This window comes from Crinia signifera, chromosome 7 (genome assembly GCF_055691185.1).
Source record: "Crinia signifera chromosome 7, ASM5569118v1, whole genome shotgun sequence".
NCBI classification, from domain to species: domain Eukaryota; kingdom Metazoa; phylum Chordata; class Amphibia; order Anura; family Myobatrachidae; genus Crinia; species Crinia signifera.
Genome location: NC_139223.1, coordinates 5,436,415 through 5,462,750, shown reverse-complemented (window position 1 = coordinate 5,462,750; position 26,336 = coordinate 5,436,415).

The following is a 26,336-nucleotide window of genomic DNA, read 5'->3' as shown; positions in this document are numbered from 1 at the left end:
AGTAGCCAGAGCTGGGCAGCGTGAAGTGCAGCAGCCAGGAGAGACCAAGAGAGAGAGCATCAAAGCAGAGCAGTGACCCCACAGACCCTGGATGCTAGAGACAGCTGCAGGAGAAGAAGGGACAGCTGCTGAGAGGAAGCAATCGTTACTGGCTGGAGCCAGCATCAGCAGCAGTAATCACAGGTACCCAGTCCCCCTTGGCTGACCCACCCATGTGCCAACCTGCGTAGAACCCAGCTGAGGCCCAGTCCCAGGGACACCCCTAACCCAGCACCTGGAGAGAAGGAGGCCCCTTGAGAGACTCCCTTGGTGAAAGCTCCCTATTTTGCATAGTGCTTCCAAAGCCTGTTGTTACCTGAGTACAGGAGGTTACCCCAGGAAACGGGAATCTGCCTGCCCCTCTTTCATGAGGATCGTTTTGTGAGTTACCCTGTTGTGGGTCTATGTAGATAAGTGTGCACACTGTTAGGGCCTAATTCAGAGTGAGGATTTGCCTTCGTGGGACCTTGTACTCTATCTGGGACTATCGTGTAATATGCATATATGAGGTGCCCGGCGCCATCTTGTGGACATTCTTTATTTCCCCGGTAAAGTCATCTTGTTTTGAAATACCAGTCTTTGAAGTAAATCTCTTTACCCTTGTCTTTATTATATTTTTGCTGACTGTCATTGAAGGGTTAAAATTTTGAACCCATGTAGCATATAAGAATTTGCACGTAGAACTGTTCTCATTATGGTTTTTCTATGGCTACATTACAAGGTCATACTGTAAGCCTAAGCGTGTCTTATCTAAGTTTCTACTACTCCCCCTTTTGTGGTTTCGTATGCAGCGTGCACCTGCATAAACTCCCTTATAATGAAAACCCCCCTCTCTCACCCATTCTCTTGTGTATAATATCTTGTATGTCTCCTGTTTAATCTGCCCAGCAACTGTTAAACAGCCAATAACAAAGTACCATACATTTGTCCACACCCATGTATCATGTCTTTTAACCTACTGTTAAACTCTTAATAAACCAGAATGTTTCTTGACTCGCCACTGTGTGTTTGGTGTGTAGGGTTAAATCACATTCTCACTGGTACCTAAGGGGCCACCAGGTCGAGGGGCTACACATTTATCCTTACAATTTGAGGGCTTCGTCTGGGATTCAGCCGGCCGTCCCCTCCACGGGATTGCGGCTGTGAGGGTACGAGTTCCTCAATCACTCAGACACCGAGCAGATGAAACCAAAATATGGTTTATTTTTATCACAGCACACGAAAGTAGATGAAGACAGGAAAAAGAGGCAAATGTAGCATAAAAACATCCGGGTAGCAGAGTCCTTGTAGCATCACAGTCCAAAGCACCAAACTATCACTTATCCCACACCGCAGTGATAGCATATAAGTCCACACGATACCTAGACAGAGCATAACCTCTTAGTCCAGGACAGTCCATCAAATTCTCTTCCTGGCTTGTGTGCCAGTCATTTTAAAAACTTCCAATTTCCCACGCTTCTCCATACCATCAGTGGGCTTGCACTCAATCCCTATTGGTGGATTCAAGTCAGGTTTATCCCCCCTCCCAGGTACTGCTGCTGCCCATCTGCTTCTGCCCCCTGCTGGGGTCGGTTCCAGAAAGTCTGGAAGTGGCCAAGATATGCATAGCAGAGTCAACACAAGATACAAAACACAGTCTGATTACATTATGTGGTGGTCACCCCCTGTGGACAACCTTCCTGTTGATAGTAGGGGAATTTGATCACCCCCTGTGGTGATTGTCCTTCAGCTATCCCCCTCATGTAAACAGCAGGAACAATAATCGGCTGATTACATTATGGGCTGATCACCCCCTGTGAAGATTGTCCCTCAGCTTCCACCCTCCTGTGATAGCAGGAACAAAAGTATGGTAATTGGACATAACCTTTTGGTGACTTATTTCCTGGGTATTTCCTGGCAGACCATATTAGGGCAAGAGCGATCTGATCTGGAAATACACACAGATTTGGGGGATAGAAACATCTATGGAGAATAAGAGGGTACCGACGGACTAAAATAGTACATTAATTACTACACCTAATAAAATATAGTAATTACAGATTTACAGTGAATCTGATAACCTCACATTCCTTCCCCTACTATTGTAGTCCCGGTACCAAGCTGTTCAGGAACCAATAACAACCTGGAATAGCGGGATGCAGAGCCGAGAATCTGGGGTTTGGATATACCACCTGAGTCCCACAGGGTGACATCATACCAAACCCATCTTGTAAAAGGCGGCTGGTTTGCAGAACCAGCAAGGGCATGATTACAGTCTAAGTCATACATTGGAACTAACAAGGGCTGTAGCGATTCCTCTTCTTCGGATTCTGGGTACCCCCCCTCTGCAACATTGTAACCTACTAATACTTTTGCCTCGGGCACAATGGGGCAGGGACCACTTTCCACCTCCCCCTCTTGCCCAAGGAACAGGGGCCAAACAGCAGGCCAATATAGGGGCTCTGGCCCTGGCACTTCCACCACCCCGTCATGTCCTTCCTCCCCCAAACCCAAACTAGGGGCATGGCAAATTTCAGTCCAGCATTTGGTCTCAATGTCCAGGGCTGAGGAGGGACCCTCCATCACAAACAATTCCGCTGGTGGCTGCAGGACAGGCTGTGTCAGCTCTGTCCCCTTAAAAGCCAGATGCTCACCTGCAGCTACTTCTGCGCACAGCTCCTTCTCCGCGATAGCCTCCTTCCCCAGCTGAGTATGCTGGGCAGCCCGAAACACGACGTCATCTGTGACTGGTGGGCTGGTGGCCTGGATGTTGTCGGATACTCCTCTATCCACGGTGATCTCCTCCTGGACGCAGTCCTCATAGATCCCCTGGCAGAAGGTTAATAATTCTGCATCTCCCACCTCAGCAAAAGGGAAGCAGTAGTGCAGCTCCTCCCGGGGTGCCTGGCTCAGAGGCCTCACTTCCTTCACGTTGGGGATAACCTCCCCCTGCAGAGAACACTGAGCAGCTTCCTCCCTAGGATGGGGGAGAATCAATTGCAAACGGTGCCTTTCATCACGCCCCCTGCGACACTGATCTTGCCATGCTGGGGTATCCAGGAGCCCGCGATCAATCGCCTCTTCCTCTGCCACAATAAAGCACTCCTCCAGACACTCCAATTGTTCCCACACACTCAGCTGTGCACCGAAATAAAGGATACATGCCCGATAATCGGTAAATGCTTTTGTAGGATCTCCCTGATCGTGAAGGATCTGCTGAAGGATTTCCCCGCGAGTGCAGGATCGGATGGGTATACCTCGCAGCTGACATTCTGCTATCAGCTCCCCCATACTCATTTCTTCAAGGGCAGTTAGGGGCCCCCCTGACAACGACCCTTCTCTCGCGGTAACAATTAATTCCGTGGCAGACCCCTCGGTTGTCTGCCCAGATTGCAGTAGCCCCCTTCTAGACCTTTCCTCTGGTTCTATCTGGGGCATCAATGTATTCTGGACTTGTCCTTCAGCCTCAGAATATTGTCCTCTTTGTAGCATCTGGGTAACTGTAGCAATCACTTCCTCTGTAAATTCTACAAACTCTGGCTCTCCCAGCAGATTCCAAGAGGTGGCCTCACCTTTACAGTGCAGGAATGCATCCCCCAGGTAACACAACTTGTCCTGTATGCTGGATACTCTCCACCCGCTGATCATCTGCTGAGCTTCTTCCCAGTACTCCCAGATATACTGCATTTTTCTGACAATAAATAACAGATCCGGCTTCCCAGCCTGCCGATAAACTGAAGAACCTCCATCCCTGAGCTCCTCTGCTACAGGGGTCTTGAGGCATCGATTTTCTTTCCTTGGAAACATTTTCCCTTTCCACAGGAATGACACCTGCTCACTTGCTGAACATCACCTTATTGCATTTTCCGTTTCCTTACATATGGTCTGATCCTCTGTTCTCTGTGCTTTCTGTGCTCGACGGTTGGTGTCTGAATGATCCCACTGTCGCTGCCGCCAAATGTGAGGGTACGAGTTCCTCAATCACTCAGACACCGAGCAGATGAAACCAAAATATGGTTTATTTTTATCACAGCACACGAAAGTAGATGAAGACAGGAAAAAGAGGCAAATGTAGCATAAAAACATCCGGGTAGCAGAGTCCTTGTAGCATCACAGTCCAAAGCACCAAACTATCACTTATCCCACACCGCAGTGATAGCATATAAGTCCACACGATACCTAGACAGAGCATAACCTCTTAGTCCAGGACAGTCCATCAAATTCTCTTCCTGGCTTGTGTGCCAGTCATTTTAAAAACTTCCAATTTCCCACGCTTCTCCATACCATCAGTGGGCTTGCACTCAATCCCTATTGGTGGATTCAAGTCAGGTTTATCCCCCCTCCCAGGTACTGCTGCTGCCCATCTGCTTCTGCCCCCTGCTGGGGTCGGTTCCAGAAAGTCTGGAAGTGGCCAAGATATGCATAGCAGAGTCAACACAAGATACAAAACACAGTCTGATTACATTATGTGGTGGTCACCCCCTGTGGACAACCTTCCTGTTGATAGTAGGGGAATTTGATCACCCCCTGTGGTGATTGTCCTTCAGCTATCCCCCTCATGTAAACAGCAGGAACAATAATCGGCTGATTACATTATGGGCTGATCACCCCCTGTGAAGATTGTCCCTCAGCTTCCACCCTCCAGTGATAGCAGGAACAAAAGTATGGTAATTGGACATAACCTTTTGGTGACTTATTTCCTGGGTATTTCCTGGCAGACCATATTAGGGCAAGAGCGATCTGATCTGGAAATACACACAGATTTGGGGGATAGAAACATCTATGGAGAATAAGAGGGTACCGACGGACTAAAATAGTACATTAATTACTACACCTAATAAAATATAGTAATTACAGATTTACAGTGAATCTGATAACCTCACAGCGGCCACCTGCTGAATTTGAGAATCTGAACTCACTCCGTGTTCCGGGAACACGTGACAAGGTAATATTTAAGTCCGGGACTTAATATTACGTAATTGTATGTAAGGAAATTTATGACGCCATAAAATGTATCAGGGATACAAGGACCAGAGGTCCACGTCATAAAAAAGGACCTGGGGTCCACGTAAAGGTAATTCAAGTCCGGGACTTGAGATTACGAAACAGGTATCCGGGATACCGCAATTGAACCAGGGGTTCACAGAGAAAGCCTCCTCGATCTGATCGCCTAAATTTATGTATGTACATGTTTGTCTGTTAATGTTGCAACTGTGTATTTGTTTAAACACTCAGTGAACGGATGGTAAGTGCACGTACGCTGAAGTGTTCTGTCTGTCTTATATACAATTGTACTGCATATTTTTGTATTAAGGATACTCAGTGAACGGGTGGTAAGTGTACGGCCACTGAGTGTTATTGCTGTTTAAAGTGATCCTAAGTAGATTTGCAAAGTGATTTGGCTACTGAATGTCATTTTGTTTAAAGTAATTTTAAGTACAATTGCGACTTGACTTGTGACAGATATTATTGTGACCATATTGACTGACATACTGTTATATTATGGGATTATATTAGAGTAAAGAAACAGAATATTCCCCGCTTTTACCAGGAGAGACATGTAAAGAATATGTTGCCCGTGTCTCCCCCACAAGTTACTATTTCATTAACCCTTGAGTAGACAATTTAGCGGGATAGATAGGATAATTAAAATTGTCCCAAAACAATAATAACACCAATAGGATGTATAATATATTTAAAGAAAGCATGCAAAGGACGCAGTTTTACCCAAGGAGATATGAGACTCATTGTTAATGATATAATTGACCATTACAATAAATGAGACTGGGAAAAAGTTCCACTTATCAGTGTACCCTCAGTCACACAAACAACTGTAGGTTACCCACTTAATACACAAGAAGGCATAGATGCTATGTGGGATCAACTTGCTGCACATATGAATGAAGTGTTTAAAGCACGCTCATCTCTCCCCATAGCTGTAAGTTGTAAGCAGAAAGTGTCAGAAACAGTGACAAATTTCTGGAACAGATTCAAGAAGTGCTGGACCGAGGAAGCAGGTCTGCCGCTTCTGCATAATGATAATTTACTTGTTTCTACTTTCATTAATAATCTGCTGCCGATATATATATATATATCCTCGCTGTGAAGCAGAGTGTTTCAACTTGAACCTCTGATACAGTGAAGGATTTTAAAAAAACATTTGTATGAAAAGGAAGCAGCAGGTTGTTTTGAAGTTAAAAGAAACACTGTCACACCATCACATACCCCGTTCACACGCTTCCAAAATCAAAACAATCCTAGGAGACAGAATAAACCATTCCGTTCTCCTAGAGACAGACTACCTCAGAGGGCTCCTGCGTGACCCCCACCCAACAGGCAGACAAGCTGCTATAACTGTGAAAGGGATAGCCATTGGGCTAGAGACTGTCCGTTCCCTTCAAACGGACCCCGACAGGTCAGTAACCCCATGCAGCCCAGCCAACCCAGACCTAGAGACAACCCCAGATTTCAGATTGACTGGCAGGGACAGACCTTAAAGGGCCATGACATAGGAAAACATGAATTTACTGTAATACCTGACTGCCTAATGAATTTGCTAGGCAGAGATCTTCTCTCTGTGCTAGAAATCCATCAGAAGCAGGAAAAGGAATTGATGTTTCATCACCACACTTGCTCATGACTGACAGTTCTGACCCAAACACAGAATTAGACACTGTAAATCCTCAGACATGGTCAACAGGACCTCAGAGCAATAAACCAATTAATTGTTCCCATTGCACCCACTGTACCTGATATAAACTCACTCATCTCAGCCATCCCTGTAGATGCCGCCTACTTCTCAGTAACCGATTGGAAAAATATATATTTTTTAGCATACCTGTGGACACCCAGACACAACTGTTATTTGCATTTTCTTTTGAGGCCAGCAGTTAACATGATGCAGGCTGCCACAGGAGTATATTGACTCCCCTGTTGTGTACAGCATCGTGCTCCAAGCCACATTAACCCCCTGGCACCCCCCTGTTAGGAGGGGTTACTTTAACCTACCTCCTGAGGTGGACTCTAACCTACCTCTGGATAGGGAGTTGGACTTTAACCAATCTTCCTTTATCCCTTCTTCCTCAATTTGGTGGCCCCCCTTAGAGCTCCGTGAGTGTTAACCCTGTATATGCTGATCAGAAAAGAAGACCATCATGTATGCAAGGTACAACACTGGTTTATTGTTTACACATACAGCATATTTATACAGTATAGCATGCATGGGCTCGACAAGAGATGATTGGATGATACAGGGGTGTAGCAGGGAGGAGTTCCAGTTACTGTCTAGGGGATATATGTTATTATTATACAAGGACATGGGAGAACAGACAGTTTTTGTAGAAAACATGTGAAATACATCTTAAAGGAAATAACCTTGAGCAACGCAGCCTTGAGCAGCAGCAGACTGTCACAAAGCAGAATAGAAACTTGTAATTTTCCACTCACTATAAGGCATTTGAGACAAGATGGAGAACAGCATACAAAATGGTGCATAAATCCTTTCAATCCCCTCTTAGAATCATAATTTATTTAAATTATTTGATTCTCACGTGTGCTTTTCCTTTTAATACGCTGTTCCCTCACATATGTAGCATAGTCATCGGTTGTAGGGGTTTCAGAGGAAAGATCAATATACATAATAGCTACAGGTGTTGTGGTACCTATATATTTGGAAACTATTCTCCTGCCTAGTGGAAAAATACAGTAAGCAACGATTATGATGAACAGAAGTACAGTAAGTGTAATGATACCTAGTTGAGTTAAGGCATGTTTCCAGTTGCTCATCCAGCCGAACCAAGCAGCCCAGGGGTCAGTGACACCTGAGTTTTCCTTGAGCTCTCGGGATAAGTCTTCTAATTTTTTAATGGCTAGTGTGACTTTGCCATTGGGACCTGTATTGTCAGGAATGAAGGTGCAACATCCTGCAACTGTGTTTATGTATACACATGTACCACCTTTCTCGGCCAAGATCATATCCAGGGCCATGCGATTCTGGAATGTCATCTGTGATGTGGCCTCCAGTTGTTCTGCAATACCTTTCAAGGCATCCTTTGTATCATTAACAAATCTCTGTTGATTATAATACATATAGTTTATCCATGCAACATTCTTATTGATTGTAACCTGGGGCAGCAGAGATTCAAAGCCAGCAGCTACTTCATCTCGGGCCTTGAACTCGTCTGGGACACCCCGGGGTACACCAATAGTATCAATGTATACGTGTGGGTCAAAGCTTTCCAGTGGGGTACTTCTCTTTTGTCTAGGGTGTGGGTCAGGTAGGGGTGAAGGTGTTTCAATGGCTGTTGGCAAAATATGGATAGGCATAATGATTTTTGAGAGAGCACATTCGCCTCTCCATACACTGTCAAGCTTTGCTCTAATTTTCATGTCCCCACAAATGAAATAAATGTCACCAAGGGATTTCTTCATGATGGGTAAGGTTACATACCTGCGGATGGCACAGTAACCATCCGGGAATGTTTTCAGATCTACCCCCTTAGTGACATTAGAACAGTAACAAGTATAGTTGCCTGGATATATGGTGATTGTGTTACCTGGATTGGTGTTTTTTCCTAAGATGGGGTAGTTCTTCTTCCATAACTCACATTCATTATCTTTAGTTTTATTGCCAGTGTATAAGGTAAAAAAACATTCATCCTCTGATTCTGGTATGTTAAGGGGGACGGTACCAAGGTGGGGTCTGGACTTAGCACATACATAACAGTCAGTTCGGTTAGTCTGTCGTGCATTGTATTTCATCCATTCTAACCAAAAATTCACATCAGCTAAACCTGTCTCTATGGACATGGTGTCCTCATATGTGGGATTACTGATAGCAACCATATCTTTAAAGGTACTTATGTGTGGTTTGAATGGGGATAATGGCTGGGGCCTGGCGGGGGATGGTGGCTTACGGAGGGAAAGGTATTCCTGATTGTTAAACATATCTTTGAGATAGAATTGTTGTCTATCACTGGCATATCCACCTCCCCACCATACCCCTAGAACATACATTCCAGCATCACTGGGGCTGGGATTTTCAATATTTATAGTGCAATAATAGTCATATCTACCGTCATCCTTAGTGATAGTCATCCTAGAAAGTAATGGCTTACCATACTTGTCCTTTCGATCAATAGCCAAGGTGGGTTTGTATGCCCAGTCGATACCTGAATTCCACCCCACTGCTCCCCAATAATTGCAGTTATTTCCCCAATAATAATCATCTGTGACACAAATATATACATTTTTAGTCTGGCTGAGAGCTGATTTGGATGGCATGGACCACATGTTACTAGGTATGACCGTATCATAGTTTATTCGGTAAGTGGCCACGCGAGTGGTAGATGAATTGTACCAAAGGGTAAGCACATCATCCTGACTGGTAATATCCACTTCTGCGGTACAGAAATTATAAAGAACAAGAGCGAGTAAAGTCAGCAGAGCTAAGATAGGGGGAATCATTTCCTTCAAGGGTCCTCTCGGCCTCAGTAGGAATTCCGTTTTCCTCGATGTCTGGATCCCCTACCGGCAATTCTTCTCCTCGTAGGAGGTCAGAGTTATTAACTCCCGTTAGTACCTCACTGGTCCGGTCTGTGTCAATCTCAGGATCGGTGTCGACCTCTGTGTCGAAAGTAGTTGGAGTAGGGATTTTCTTCACTCTGGATGCGTGGATCCACGTTGGGTTGTCATCGGTGAGCACAGCAGTTCTTGTCACAGCGACCACCTCTGTCTCAGGACCGTAGGAGAAATCACCTGGATTCTTGTTGCGTGGAAGGACTTTAACCACAACTTTGTCTCCGACTTGGAATGGATGTGTAGGTTTCTGTGGATGACAAGGATTTTTAAGTACAACTTCATGTTCAATTTCGTCTAGTCTGTGTATTAAAGTCCTTACATATTCTTCTCTGATTACTTCTAAATCTCCTGCTTGTGTGACTAGTGGTTTCCTTGCCCAGGGGGTGGGGAAGGGGCGTCCCATTAGTATTTCAAAAGGGGAGTAACCTAGAGTCTTTTGTGGCGTCATTCTTATTTCAGCTAACACAATAGGAAGGACTTGCTTCCATTTTGTGAAGGTGCCCCCAGTAGCCTTTCTCAATTTATCCTTCAAGGTGCGGTTCATGCGTTCGACAATAGCTGAACTCTGTGGGTGGTACGGAATGTGGAATTTCCAATCTATTTGGAGGGCTTTAACTAGTTCAGCAGTGACTTTGGCAGTAAAAGCAGAACCTTTATCACTATTGATTTGTAGCGGGCATCCCCAGCGCGGAATGATCTCCTGCGTGAGAATGCGGGCTACAGTTTTTGCATCTTCGGACTTTGTTGGATATGCCTCCGCCCAGCGTGAGAACATATCAACTATGACCAAAGCGTATTCCTGTTTCCCTGTACCTGGTATATGGGTAAAATCAATCTGCAGGTGAGTAAACGGAGTGGTGGGGTATTCAAGATGTTGGTGTTTTGCTTTATTGGGATTGTTATGGTTGTTTCTAAGACACACAATACATCTACTAACATATTGGGTGACAAGTTCTTTTGCATTTGTGATGTAAAAATCATTGGTGAGGAGCAGTGTTGTCGTGACTTTGCTGTGGTGACCTACTCCGTGATAGTGTGCTATGAACAGTGAGGCACTTGTTTGGGGGATACAGGGTTTCCCCTCTTTGCAGATTAATCCAGTCCGTGGATTCTTCTGCAGAATTGGGTATGTCCAATCTGATAAATCAGAGTTAGAGGCAGTTGCCTGTAATTCTGTAAGTAAGTATGTGTCTTCTAGTGACGTGGTGACATTATGGTAAGTGTGAGGTTGTATGTGGATGTGGCAGCAGCTTGTTTTGCAGCAGTGTCAGCGAGGGCATTGCCCCGTGAGATATCATCTTTTCCACCAGTATGTGCTTTGCAATGGAGAATGGCAATGTGTGAGGGCAATGTGATTGCGTGCAATAAGTCAGCAATAAGTTGGGCATGTGAGATGCCTTTTCCATCAGCGCCTGTGAAACCTCGGCGCTGCCAAATCATGCCGTGGTCGTGAACAACGCCATAAGCAAATTTGGAGTCTGTGTAAATGTTGACAGGTTTTCCTGTGTACAAGTGACAAGCTCTGGTGAGAGCGATTAGCTCAGCAGCCTGTGCTGATTGCAGAGGAACTGCTTTTGCTTCAAGGACAGTTTGAGGAAGTTTAACTACTGCGTAGCCTGTCTGGTATGTTTTGTCATTTGGTCGACTGCAGGAGCCGTCGACAAAAATTATGTCGGCGTCGGGTATGGGTACAGCCGACATGTCACTTCTGGGTGAAGTTTCTGAGTCGATTGTCAGAGAACAGTCATGTGGGGGAGGTGCTTCGTCATCAGGTCCTTTTAAGCCTAAAAGGGCATTAAGTATGGGCACAGGTCCTTCTGTATTTGTAGCATATTTGATAACAAGTGATGGGTTACCTAGTAAGAGTACCTCATAACCACTAAGTCTTTGGGCTGACATGTGTTGCGTATGTAAGCCTTTTAAGATGGACAGGACGTTGTGGGTAGTGTGAAGGATGGTGTTGTGTCCTAAAGTGAGTGTGGCAGCCATTTCAACAACCATTGCACAGGCAGCCAGCGCTCGAAGACAAGCAGGCATTCCTTGTACAGTGACCGGCATTACCTTTGAAAAGAATGCGACAGGGCGCATTTTGCCTCCATGACCTTGGGTGAGCACGCCCGCCACAGTTTTACAAGTGTCCCTTGCAAACAAATGAAATGGCAAAACATAGTTGGGGAGACCAAGCGCGGGACTTTTAACTAACATTGCTTTGAGCTTTTCATATGCAGAAAACATTTCATTTGACCATTGTATGACTTTGGGTTTGTCTTTGAGTGTGCACTGTCTCAAGATATTATCGTAATAGGAACAATCAGAAATCCACTGTCTGCAGTAGTTTACCATACCCAAGAAAGACAGCATATCCTTCTGGGTAGCTGGGGTGACCAGGCCCAGTACAGACTGTATGCGTTGTGGACTGATTTTCCTTTCTCCCTCAGAGAGCACAAAACCCAAGTAATTGACATGCTTTTGACACCATTGCATTTTTGTTCTGGACACTTTATGTCCACATTCACATAACCAGTTCAATAGTGATATACCATCTTCCCGGCTGGCTCCCTCCGTTGGACTACAGAGTAGCAGATCATCTGCATACTGTAGCAGGACTGAACCACAGGGGGGGTGCCAGGGTGCCAATGTGGCTTGGAGGACTATGCTATAGACCACTGGGGAGTCAATATAGCCTTGTGGTAAACGACACCAAGTCATTTGTTTACCTTCAAAAGAGAAAGCAAAAAGTAATTGGGTCTCTGCATCTATTGGAATGCTGAAAAATGCATTTTTCAGATCTGCTACTGTGAAAAATGCTGCGTCTGCAGGGATGGCTGAAATGAGTGTGTTAATGTCTGGCACTATTGGTGCAATTGGGACTATGAGGTCATTTACCTTCCTCAAGTCCTGTACAAATCTAATACTTCCATCAGCCTTAGCGACCGGGTTGATGGGTGTGCAGTATGGTGAGATCACATATCTCAGTATGCCTTCTTTTAAAAACTCCTGTATCATTGGTCTAAGACCGTCAATTTTCTCTGATGATAAAGGGTATTGTTTGCTGTACACGTGACTAGAGTCTGGCTTGAGTTTGGCTTTGTATGGTGTACAGGGTATGAGGCCTGTGTCATAGGGACCCTTGGCCCAAATTTCTGCATTGATTTTGTCAATTGAGGTATCAAGTGAATCTTGGGACATTAGGAAGTGTGGTGAAGTGACGTGAAGTCCACTTCCTTTGGGTGAGGGTGTAATGGAGATGTGGAATTTGTTGAAAAGATCCCTTCCCAACAAGTTAACAGGGCATTCTGAAATAACCCTGAACTGATGTTCTCCTAAGTAATGTCCGTTCATGGACTGTATGATCAGTTCGTCAGTCAGATAAGTGTCAGTGGGTATCCCATTGATTCCCATTGAAGGAGTAGTCTTTTGCAATTCACCATCATAGTGTAATGAACACAGGACACTGGTTGTGGCACCGCTATCTACCAAAAAGGGTAGCTTCTTTCCATTAACATATAAAGTGATAAGGGGTGCGTCTTCCCAGTGTGTGGTGAATTGTACAAAAGATAGGACACCCTCCTTCGGGCCCCGTCACAAGGTGGGGTCGGACCAATCAACTCTAAAACGTACATGTTCTTGGACGGGTGTGGGGCCACGTGCTACTCTGGGTGGCCCTTGTGTGAAAGATGGTTGCTGAGACCTGTGTGTGCCTGGTGGAGGTCGATATGGTTGTTGTGGTCTTTGGGGTGGGAATGGGCATTCCCTAGCCCAGTGTGTGTCTTGGCCACAATTGTAACATGTTGTGTCTTTTGCTATTGTGCCAGTGTTATTATCTCTGTTGTAAAGAGGGGCCCGATGGTGTTGGTGTGGTGGGCCTTGTGGTGGTCTGAAGGGTTTCCTTTGACCATATTGGGGTGCCCTACTCTGTCTATTTGATGGGCCCCTGTTGTCTTGTTGATAACTGTGTGTTGTGACAATTGTCTTTTTCATGTCAAAACATCCAGCTGCCTCCTTTTCATACAAATGGGTCTCAAATTCTTGGAGGGTGTCTGAAGTCCAGGAAGAGACACTTTGTTTAACTGGCGTGGAAATGGAGGGGTGCAGGTTATTGATAAAGGTGGAAATGAGTAAGGGGAATATTTCAAGAAATAGTCCCGCTTCCTCAGTCCAGCATCTTTTAAATCTCTTCCAAAATTCAGTGACTGATTCAGTGGGTTTTTGTTTACACGCCACTGCGACAGGCAATGAGGACCTCATTTTGAAGATCTTGGTCATCCCTGCTTCTATTTCTGTCCACATTGTGGCTATTGCGTCTGAATTATTTAAGGGGTATTTTGCTGTTCCTACCGTGGTTGTAATGTTTTCGAAACTTTTGATCTTACCCCAATCCCACGCATGGTGATGGTCGATTACATTATCGACAATCAGTTTTATGTCATCATGGGTGTAATTTCTGCCTACACATGCTTTCTTCAGATAGGCAATGGTTCCTGCCGCGGTTACAGAGGGTTTTGGGCAGTGTTTAATGATCCTATTTAGGTCTTCTATGTCAATTGGTTTAACAAGTAATTGGTCACCAATTGTCATGAAGGGACAGTATTGAGTTGTTGTGCCATCATAGGTGGCACCAGATTTTGTTGTCTTCGGGCCAAGTTCTGTAGTAACTAATGATTTGTCTGCTGATACTCTGGTGCTTTTTGCTAAAGGTCCTTTCTCTTCTCCCTCTAACAAAGGCATATCCTCGGTATTAGTTTCCTTTTTATCATCTAATTTAAGATCTGGTTTGGGTGGAGGTGCGGTAGGATGTAGAACATGGTGACCCACGGCCATCAGTTCTGTATCCGTGAGGGAAGGGTATACTGGACTGTAAGGTGGAGGTGAAAGGACTTTAAGTTCCTTATTGATACGAGTCTCCTCTATTTTATGGAGTTTTGCAGTGACGTCTCTAATTTTCTTTTGTTTCTTTGTCAAATTGGTGTCATGCCAGAAAGGTGCAATAATAAGCCATTGTTCACCTCCTGCACGCATGTATTTCATATCCCAGGTGGGATCTCCTGTATACCAGGGGAAGGCTTCTTTGTCCCCAAGACAAAGACCTTTTATCATTTGCATAAAGAAAGGATAATTAGAGCCGTCTCTAGGGAAGGGGTTGGGACTACATTTTTCCGACCAACCTGCCAGGTTATCTACCCAGGGGTCAATTAGGAAATAGTCTGTAGAAGAATTACGGGCTACATATTCCTTACAAGTTTCATTGGGTAAGGGTGGTGGATAGGGAATTATTTTATTTTTACTAATTTTTGAACCCATGTTTAGTTTATGTCCTTTTATGTTTGTTTGAGAACTTTCTCCACCTTTTAATTTGTTCCTGATGTTCAGGGTTTTGACTAAAGTCAAGGAAATAGAGTAGTTGACTACCTTCAGGTAACTTGTGGATCTGGTCTAAAGTTTCAGGACAGATAATAGGATATGTGAAAAGGTTAATTGGTATATCTGTTAAGAAAAATGGGTATGTCTGATCAATGTATTTTTCAATAAGTCCTGTATCCAAATGACAACCCAATATAATAACGGATTCTAAAACGGTGCCATTAGATGATGTCTTTGTTGTGAGTTTAAATCTTGTGGGTTCTCTAATGACAGATGTCAATTTGGGCCAATAATCGTCTCTGTCGGGGTTATGGTACCAGAGGACGATACTACATTTACAATTTAAACAAGTACCTATGTATGGATGTCTGGGGTGTGACATAGACGTAGATGAAGTATGAGAATGGATGAAATATGAGAGCGTGAAAAATTCTTAGTATCCAGACCAGGGGCGCCGTTTCAGTAAGGCAGGAGTGTACCTACAGCAGCAGACTGAAAGGGTTGGTCTTTATCTGAATACTGTGTGAATTATGTATTCACTTTATACATCTCATAAAAATTAATGTTTATGATTGGTTAGTTATAACCACAGACTGTCTACGTGACAGTGGATAGAGTCAAGTGGTTTTATCCTGAAAACTGCATATGAAGCCTCACGTTGCGTTACCCCAAAGAGAGGGGAGCATATAGTCCGCAAGTCTATTGGCATACAGTAATCAATGAGACAAGAGAGAGAAAGAGTTAGTGTGCGTCAACTTACCAACCGCACAAGATGTACAAGTTAAATACATATATCGCATGTGTGTTCACTTACCAACCACACAAGGATATTACACGTAATACAACTTATACTGTAAAAAAAGGATAGTAAGAAATGGCCATATAGAAAAAAGGGCGATCAAATTGAGGTGACTAATGAGCGGACCCCTTAGGTCACTCTTTATATATTACCAGATCACTGATCTGCGTGTGCACACTATAAAACAACCAGCTGAAACTTTACTACTTTTGAAGTAAAGGTCTATACGGATTCAGGATTCGATATGTCCGTGATCCGAGAACAGGCAACAGACCACGTATGGGTGTCAACAGTTCAACGGGAACGAAGATCGAAATCCCGGACGAGCCCCCAGCTGTTAGGAGGGGTTACTTTAACCTACCTCCTGAGGTGGACTCTAACCTACCTCTGGATAGGGAGTTGGACTTTAACCAATCTTCCTTTATCCCTTCTTCCTCAATTTGGTGGCCCCCCTTAGAGCTCCGTGAGTGTTAACCCTGTATATGCTGATCAGAAAAGAAGACCATCATGTATGCAAGGTACAACACTGGTTTATTGTTTACACATACAGCATATTTATACAGTATAGCATGCATGGGCTCGACAAGAGATGATTGGATGATACAGGGGTGTAGCAGGGAGGAGTTCCAGTTACTGTCTAGGGGATATATGTTATTATTATACAAGGACATGGGAGAACAACCAGTTTTTGTAGAAAACATGTGAAATACATCTTAAAGGAAATAACCTTGAGCAACGCAGCCTTGAGCAGCAGCAGACTGTCACAAAGCAGAATAGAAACTTGTAATTTTCCACTCACTATAAGGCATTTGAGACAAGATGGAGAACAGCATACAAAATGGTGCATAAATCCTTTCACCCCCCCTATGGTTCAGTCCTGCTACAGTATGCAGATGATCTGCTTATCTGTAGTTCAACAAAGGAGGCATGCCGAGAGGATGGTATATCACTGTTAAACTGGCTCTGTGAATGTGGGCACAAAGTGTCAAAAAGCAAAAATGCAATGGTGCAAAAAGAATGTTGATTATTTAGGTTTTGTCTTGACAAAATGGGAAAGGAAAGTCAGCCCACAACGCATACAGTCTGTACTGGGTCTGGTCCGCCCAAACACTATTATTGCAGACAGTGGATTTCTGACTGTTCCTACTATGATAACATTTTGAGACAAGCCACACTCAATGACAAACCTAAACAGATACAATAGTCACAAGAAATGTTAAATGCATATGAAAGCCTTAAAAATGTATGTTGATGAAAAGTCCGGCATTGACCCTCCCAAACTATGTACAACCATTTCATTTATATGCAAGGGACAAAATGTAAAACCATGGCGGGTGTGCTGACACAAAAACATGGAGGTAAGCTGCGCCCCGTGGCATTCTTTTCCAAAGTGATGCCGGTGTCAGTCCAAGGTATGCCTGCCTGTCTTCGGGCACTGGCGGCCTGTGCAATGGTAGCTGAGATGGCAACCACACTCACCCTAGGCTCACCCACTGTTCTCCATACCACACATAATGTTGTAGCATTACTTAAAGGGCTACACACACAACATGTCAGCCCAGCGTCTTAGTGGAGATGAGGTCCTGTTGCTAGGAAGCCCCTCACTCACCATTAAGTATGCAAACGCATCCTCAGGCCCCGCACCCATTCTAAATGCACTTTTAGGACTAAAGGGCTCCCAGGATGACATTCCTGACGATCATGACTGTTCTGCATCAATAGAGTCAGAGACCTCCCCTAGACTTGACATTTCCCCTGTACCAATACCAGGTTCTGACCATGTATTTGTGGATGGTTCTTGTAGTAGACCCAATGACTCGACATATCAGGCAGGCTACGCAGTGGTACGCCTCCCAAATGACATTTTAGAAGCGAGACCCATTCCATATCAATCAGCACAAGCTGCAGAACTCATAGCGCTCACAAGAGCTTGCCACATGTAGAAAGATAAACCTGATCACTGAACTACAAAGCTCAGCATCACAAAAAAGACTTGGATGACTGGTTATTTCCAATATTGCAGAAAAATCCTATAACAGGATTGATCTGCAAAGAGGGGAGACCATGCATACCACAATCAAGCGCCCCATTGTTCATTGCTCACTACCATGGGGTAGGACATTATAGCAAAATCACCACAGCTATACTTTTGAGCAAAGACTTTTATATCACAGATGCTAAAACATTGGTAGATTAGTACATTAGCAGATGTATTACCTGTCTGCGCAACAACCCTAATAACCCAATGAAAGCAAAGCATCAACACCCGGAGTACCCAACTACTCCTTTCACACATTTGCAAATTGATTTTACACACATACATTTCAAGGTACAAAACAGGAGTATGCTCTGGTCATAGTAGATATGTTTTCCAGATGGCCAGAGGCATTTCCCACAAAAGCAGAAGATGCAAAAACAGTTGCACGCATACTGACACAAGAAATCATCCCTAGATGGGGATGCCCGCTGCAGATAGATAGCGACAAAGGCACTGCCTTTACAGCAAAAAATCACACAAGCTTTAGTGAAAGCATTTCAAATAGAGAGGAAATTTCACATTCCTTATCATTCTCAAAGTTCAGGGATAGTGGAGAAAAGGAATAGGACTTTAAAGGACAAACTTAGGAAAGCAACAGGAGGAACATTTAATAAATGGAAACAAACCCTCCCCATAGTCCTAGCAGAAATTAGAATGACCCCCCCAACAGACTCTGGGTTATTCACCCTTTGAAATTTTAATAGGAAGACCTTTCCCCACGCCCTGGGCTAAGAAACCATTAGTAGTCCAGGAGGGAGACCTAGAACAGATTAGAGAAGAGTATGTTAGGTCCCTCATCACCAGACTTAGTGAAATTGAACATGGTGTTATTTGTAAAAATCTTTTTAATCCACAGGAATCAACACATCCTTTCCAGGTCGGAGACAAGGTGGTTGTGAAGGTACTCCCTAGGAACAAAGGTCCAGGAGATTTCACCCACGGTCCAGAGACAGAGATCGTAGCAGTAACCAGGACGGCTGTCCTTACAGAAGAGAGTCCAGTGTGGATACACGCATCCAGGGTAAAGAGAATCCCGAGTAACGTCCCGGATAGAGAACAGATCAAGGCGAGGTACTAATGGGGGCAGACAGCCCTAACCTCCTACATGATGGAGAAGACGACTCACCAGCAGATGAGGTCATTCTAGAATTCTGGACGATGGTGGATAACGTATATTATTCTATTGATTCTTGTTTGCCAGATACCTTTGCACAAAAACTGAAGTGGACATGACTGAAAAGGCAGGCGTATACATTTTCTGGTACAATTCTTTCAGCACCGAGGTAGCCGCCTACCAGATAGACTTTTGCACCATTAACCCCTGTGTCTCCAAACGATGGACATAGGGATGTAATAAGAATGGTCACCCAAATGGTATAGAACAGGCCCTTGTTCAATTAGCAATCTATATATTGATTATTCTTACTATTATCTGTATTGTTGTATTTTGCATTATACCATGTTGTAGAAAACTTGCTACCAAAGGTATTGAAAATACTCTTATGTATGAATCCATTGCCCCTGCACACGCAAATTCCCCTGAAGGCTACAAACAATATCTTGCTAAGCACAGAAATAAGGAATTCCGTAAGAAGAATCATATCATCTAAATTCATGATTCTAAGAGGGGATTGAAGGGTTAAAATTTTGAACCCATGTAGCATATAAGAATTTGCACGTAGAACTGTTCTCATTATGGTTTTTCTATGGCTACATTACAAGGTCATACTGTAAGCCTAAGCGTGTCTTATCTAAGTTTCTACTACTCCCCCTTTTGTGGTTTCGTATGCAGCGTGCACCTGCATAAACTCCCTTATAATGAAAACCCCCCTCTCTCACCCATTCTCTTGTGTATAATATCTTGTATGTCTCCTGTTTAATCTGCCCAGCAACTGTTAAACAGCCAATAACAAAGTACCATACATTTGTCCACACCCATGTATCATGTCTTTTAACCTACTGTTAAACTCTTAATAAACCAGAATGTTTCTTGACTCGCCACCGTGTGTTTGGTGTGTAGGGTTAAATCACATTCTCACTGGTACCTAAGGGGCCACCAGGTCGAGGGGCTACACATTTATCCTTACAGTCATTTATGTAGAACTGTCATTTATTGCACCAGTGTTTAGTGTTACGGTACCGTAGGTAGGAATGCTCATGACCAGTACAGTCTGACCCTTGAAACGGACTGAGGTGGTCATTGGTTACTAGTTAGTGTTGCAGAGATATTCATTCATTCACCCATTCATACAGTCGTTATTGTAAGTGTGATGTTTACGCAGTTATGTGAGGAAAGAGCAGCAGGATTGCACTACGTATTCTTTAAATAAATTTCAGTTGCTGCTAAATGTTTAGCGTTGTCTTCTGTGGGTCCCTTGGGTTGTGCCGTTCCCTGCCACAGGTTCTCCAGCAGAAGCCGTGAAGAATCCAGAAGCCGCCGCCGTCACCAGCTCCAGATTAAGGTACGCCATCTTGCACCACACTGTTCCAGGGGCACTGTCACACTTGGCGTCTACGAACAGGATTGCAAAAGACCCCTGTGAACGGCAAGATGTGGCGATCGCAGTACATAGAACCGCTGGAGATGCGAAGAACCGCCACTCCACCAGCCCAAGCCAATCAGAACTCGATTGGGGCCATCATCGAAGCGATGACCGAAATGACCAGGATGATCCGTGAGATGCGTCAGGAATGGGCGGAGGATGAAAAGAAAAGACAGCAACGTGAAGGTGGCAGAAGGCATAGATGGCAACAGAATCGCCAATGGAGGTCGGAACAACTACACAGTGACCGAGCCGATGTATGCCCACAGACTGTGAGATGGCATGGGAGAAGAGGTCCACCGGCAGTGTTCCAGAACGCGTCAAGAGCATCCGGTGTAACTCAGATGACCAATAGGTCGCGAACCGGCCCAAGAAGGATCACAGGTCGTGTCCTGTGGTTTGATGTGCCACGCGGATATGGATACATTAGACGTGCGGATACTGGGCGGAGCGTCTATGTCCATTACACCGCAATACAGAATGAAGACCCCCAGAATTGCTTTCGGAGCCTGAGCGATGGTGAAGCCGTCGAATTCGAATTAACAAGCGGGAAGAAAGGCACCAAGGCCGCAAAAGTGACGGGGCCGAATGGAACGCCGGTGCTACGCAACAGACATGCCCCAGAACAACAGTGGCACTACCCGCACCGTAAAGAGCCTCTACCATACCACCAATACACCGGAAGTACAGCTGAACTGAGAGAGGTCAAGCTAGAAAAAGAAAGAGTGAACAGCAACCCTCCTCGACCAGGACAGATGCCCCGCCCACCAGAACCTGAGATCACGAGGGCAAGTGACAAACCGGTCATGTGGAGTGAGGTAGTCCACCAGAAGCAGCAAGCAGTGACTAGGCCTCTTGCAGAGCCAACCAGAGAGTACGTGCCTAGAATGGATGATGTCGATTATCGGGTGGCGAACCTAGGGCCAAGAATGGTAGACCAGCAGAGAAGCCCCGAGACCGTGGTTCAGATGGCTGTGACGCAGACAGTAGAGCCACCAGAAGCAGAACCAGTGGTGCCACTGCCTGAATCCAAGGCCAAAGTAGAAGCACCAGAGAGAGAAGACAAGGCCAAGATCTGTTTCATCGGTGGGAAGCCGGTAACAAGTGGTGAATATACGACCATCTCAGGAGAGGAATTCGCCCTCAGAATCCAGCAGGCGATACAGAGGTCGAAGAGGCAAGATCGAGAGGTGAGACATGCCTAAAGATGCGTACATCGTGAGAGTGGGCGCCATCCATTGACAGCCTTGGAGAAGCTGGACCGCAGAGGGATGGAGGTCCTGTGGCGGAGGGATGGTTGGCACGGGGAGCCCACGTTAGATATCAGGTGATAGGGAGTAATTTGACATTTGTATTATTATGTAAGTGTTTGCAATTTTTTTTTATTTTTGCCGTTAGGATGTTTATTGACAGGACTTTGTCAAGTAGTTATTGGTCCGGGTAAGTTGCCTGCGGACAGGCAAATTTCCAGCAGGGAGGTATGTGGCAGTCCACCCCAGAGGTGTGCCTGTGCCACAAGGATTTAATTGCAGCCAATGCTGCTGTTAGGAAAGACTGCAGCTTCATAGACACTGCAGGGATGTGAGGGGTTAACAGACCCAGCTCACATCCACGTGCAGAGAACCTGACACCCCCCTGATTAGCTGGCTGAGGGAGCATGAGGAGGAACTGAAACTGAAACTGATGAGAGGGAGAAGTCTGCAGCAGCATGAGAGAAAAGAGACTCACATGCTGCCAGAGAGGAGACACTGTGTAGTGTGTGTCCAGTAGCCAGAGCTGGGCAGCGTGAAGTGCAGCAGCCAGGAGAGACCAAGAGAGAGAGCATCAAAGCAGAGCAGTGACCCCACAGACCCTGGATGCTAGAGACAGCTGCAGGAGGAGAAGGGACAGCTGCTGAGAGGAAGCAATCGTTACTGGCTGGAGCCAGCATCAGCAGCAGTAATCACAGGTACCCAGTCCCCCTTGGCTGACCCACCCATGTGCCAACCTGCGTAGAACCCAGCTGAGGCCCAGTCCCAGGGACACCCCTAACCCAGCACCTGGAGAGAAGGAGGCCCCTTGAGAGACTCCCTTGGTGAAAGCTCCCTATTTTGCATAGTGCTTCCAAAGCCTGTTGTTACCTGAGTACAGGAGGTTACCCCAGGAAACGGGAATCTGCCTGCCCCTCTTTCATGAGGATCGTTTTGTGAGTTACCCTGTTGTGGGTCTATGTAGATAAGTGTGCACACTGTTAGGGCCTAATTCAGAGTGAGGATTTGCCTTCGTGGGACCTTGTACTCTATCTGGGACTATCGTGTAATATGCATATATGAGGTGCCCGGCGCCATCTTGTGGACATTCTTTATTACCCCGGTAAAGTCATCTTGTTTTGAAATACCAGTCTTTGAAGTAAATCTCTTTACCCTTGTCTTTATTATATTTTTGCTGACTGTCATTTATGTAGAACTGTCATTTATTGCACCAGTGTTTAGTGTTACGGTACCGTAGGTAGGAATGCTCATGACCAGTACAGTCTGACCCTTGAAACGGACTGAGGTGGTCATTGGTTACTAGTTAGTGTTGCAGAGATATTCATTCATTCACCCATTCATACAGTCGTTATTGTAAGTGTGATGTTTACGCAGTTATGTGAGGAAAGAGCAGCAGGATTGCACTACGTATTCTTTAAATAAATTTCAGTTGCTGCTAAATGTTTAGCGTTGTCTTCTGTGGGTCCCTTGGGTTGTGCCGTTCCCTGCCACAGGTTCTCCAGCAGAAGCCGTGAAGAATCCAGAAGCCGCCGCCGTCACCAGCTCCAGATTAAGGTACGCCATCTTGCACCACACTGTTCCAGGGGCACTGTCACAATATCATATACAGGTGTCAGACGCAGCCAGAGTGACATCCTATACCCTAATTATACATGCACCGTCCAGCACACACAGTCACATACTGCATGTGATCCTGCTGATATAACATATACAGGTGTCAGACGCAGCCAGAGTGACATCCTATACCCTAATTATACATGCCCCATCCAGCACACAGCCACATACTGCATGTGATCCTGCTGATATATCATATACAGGTGTCAGACGCAGCCAGAGTGACATCCTATACCCTAATTATACATGCACCGTCCAGCACACAGCCACATACTGCATGTGATCCTGCTGATATATCATATACAGGTGTCAGACGCAGCCAGAGTGACATCCTATACCCTAATTATACATGCACCGTCCAGCACACACAGCCACATACTGCATGTGATCCTGCTGATATATCATATACAGGTGTCAGACGCAGCCAGAGTGACATCTTATACCCTAATTATACATGCACCATCCAGTACACACAGCCACATACTGCATGTGATCCTGCTGATATAACATATACAGGTGTCAGACGCAGCCAGAGTGACATACTATACCCTAATTATACATGCACCGTCCAGCACACACAGCCACATACTGCATGTGATCCTGCTGATATAACATATACAGGTGTCAGACGCAGCCAGAGTGATATCCTATACCCTAATTATACATGCACCGTCCGGCACACAGCCACATACTGCATGTGATCCTGCTGATATATCATATACAGGTGTCAGACGCAGCCAGAGTGACATCCTATACCCTAATTATACATGCACCGTCCAGCACACAGCCACATACTGCATGTGATCCTGCTGATATAACATATACAGGTGTCAGACGCAGCCAGAGTGACATCCTATACCCTAATTATACATGCAGCGTCCGGCACACACAGCCACATACTGCATGTGATCCTGCTGATATAACACATACAGGTGTCAGACGCAGCCAGAGTGACATCCTATACCCTAATTATACATGCACCGTCCAGCACACACAGACACATACTGTATGTGATCCTGCTGATATAACATATACAGGTGTCAGACGCAGCCAGAGTGACATCCTATACCCTAATTATACATGCAGTGTCCAGCACACACAGTCACATACTGCATGTGATCCTGCTGATATATCATATACAGGTGTCAGACGCAGCGGAGCGACATCCTATACCCTAATTATACATGCACCGTCCAGCACACACAGCCACATACTGCATGTGATCCTGCTGATATGTCATATACAGGTGTCAGACGCAGCCAGAGTGACATCCTATACCCTAATTATACATGCACCGTCCAGCACACACAGCCACATACTGCATGTGATCCTGCTGATATATCATATACAGGTGTCAGACGCAGCCAGAGTGACATCCTATACCCTAATTATACATGCACCGTCCAGCACACAGCCACATACTGCATGTGATCCTGCTGATATAACACATACAGGTGTCAGACGCAGCCAGAGTGACATCCTATACCCTAATTATACATGCACCGTCCAGCACACACAGCCACATACTGCATGTGATCCTGCTAATATATCATATACAGGTGTCAGACGCAGCCAGAGTGACATCCTATACCCTAATTATACATGCAGCGTCCAGCACACACAGCCACATACTGCATGTGATCCTGCTGATATAACATATACAGGTGTCAGACGCAGCCAGAGTGACATCCTATACCCTAATTATACATGCACCGTCCAGCACACACAGACACATACTGCATGTGATCCTGCTGATATAACATATACAGGTGTCAGACGCAGCCAGAGTGACATCCTATACCCTAATTATACATGCACCGTCCAGCACACACAGCCAAATACTGTATGTGATCCTGCTGATATATCATATACAGGTGTCAGACGTAGCCAGAGTGACATCCTATACCCTAATTATACATGCACCGTCCAGCACACACAGCCACATACTGCATGTGATCCTGCTGATATAACATATACAGGTGTCAGACGCAGCCAGAGTGACATCCTATACCCTAATTATACATGTACCGTCCAGCACACACAGCCACATACTGCATGTGATCCTGCTGATATATCATATACAGGTGTCAGACGCAGCCAGAGTGACACCCTATACCCTAATTATACATGTACCGTCCAGCACACACAGCCACATACTGTATGTGATCCTGCTGATATAACATATACAGGTGTCAGACGCAGCCAGAGTGACACCCTATACCCTAATTATACATGTACCGTCCAGCACACACAGCCACATACTGTATGTGATCCTGCTGATATAACATATACAGGTGTCAGACGCAGCCAGAGTGACATCCTATACCCTAATTATACATGCACCGTCCAGCACACACAGCCACATACTGCATGTGATCCTGCTGATTATATCATATACAGGTGTCAGACGCAGCCAGAGTGACATCCTATACCCTAATTATACATGCACCGTCCAGCACACACAGCCACATACTGCATGTGATCCTTCTGATATATCATATACAGGTGTCAGACACAGCCAGAGTGACATCCTATACCCTAATTATACATGCACCGTCCAGCACACACAGCCACATACTGCATGTGATCCTGCTGATATATCATATACAGGTGTCAGACGCAGCCAGAGCGACATCCTATACCCTAATTATACATGCACCGTCCAGCACACACAGCCACATACTGCATGTGATCCTGCTGATATAACATATACAGGTGTCAGACGCAGCCAGAGCGACATCCTATACCCTAATTATACATGCACCGTCCAGCACACACAGTCACATACTGCATGTGATCCTGATGATTATATCATATACAGGTGTCAGACGCAGCCGGAGCGACATCCTATACCCTAATTATACATGCACCGTCCAGCACACACAGCCACATACTGCATGTGATCCTGCTGATTATATCATATACAGGTGTCAGACGCAGCCAGAGTGACATCCTATACCCTAATTATACATGCACCGTCCAGCACACACAGCCACATACTGCATGTGATCCTTCTGATATATCATATACAGGTGTCAGACACAGCCAGAGTGACATCCTATACCCTAATTATACATGCACCGTCCAGCACACACAGCCACATACTGTATGTGATCCTGCTGATATATCATATA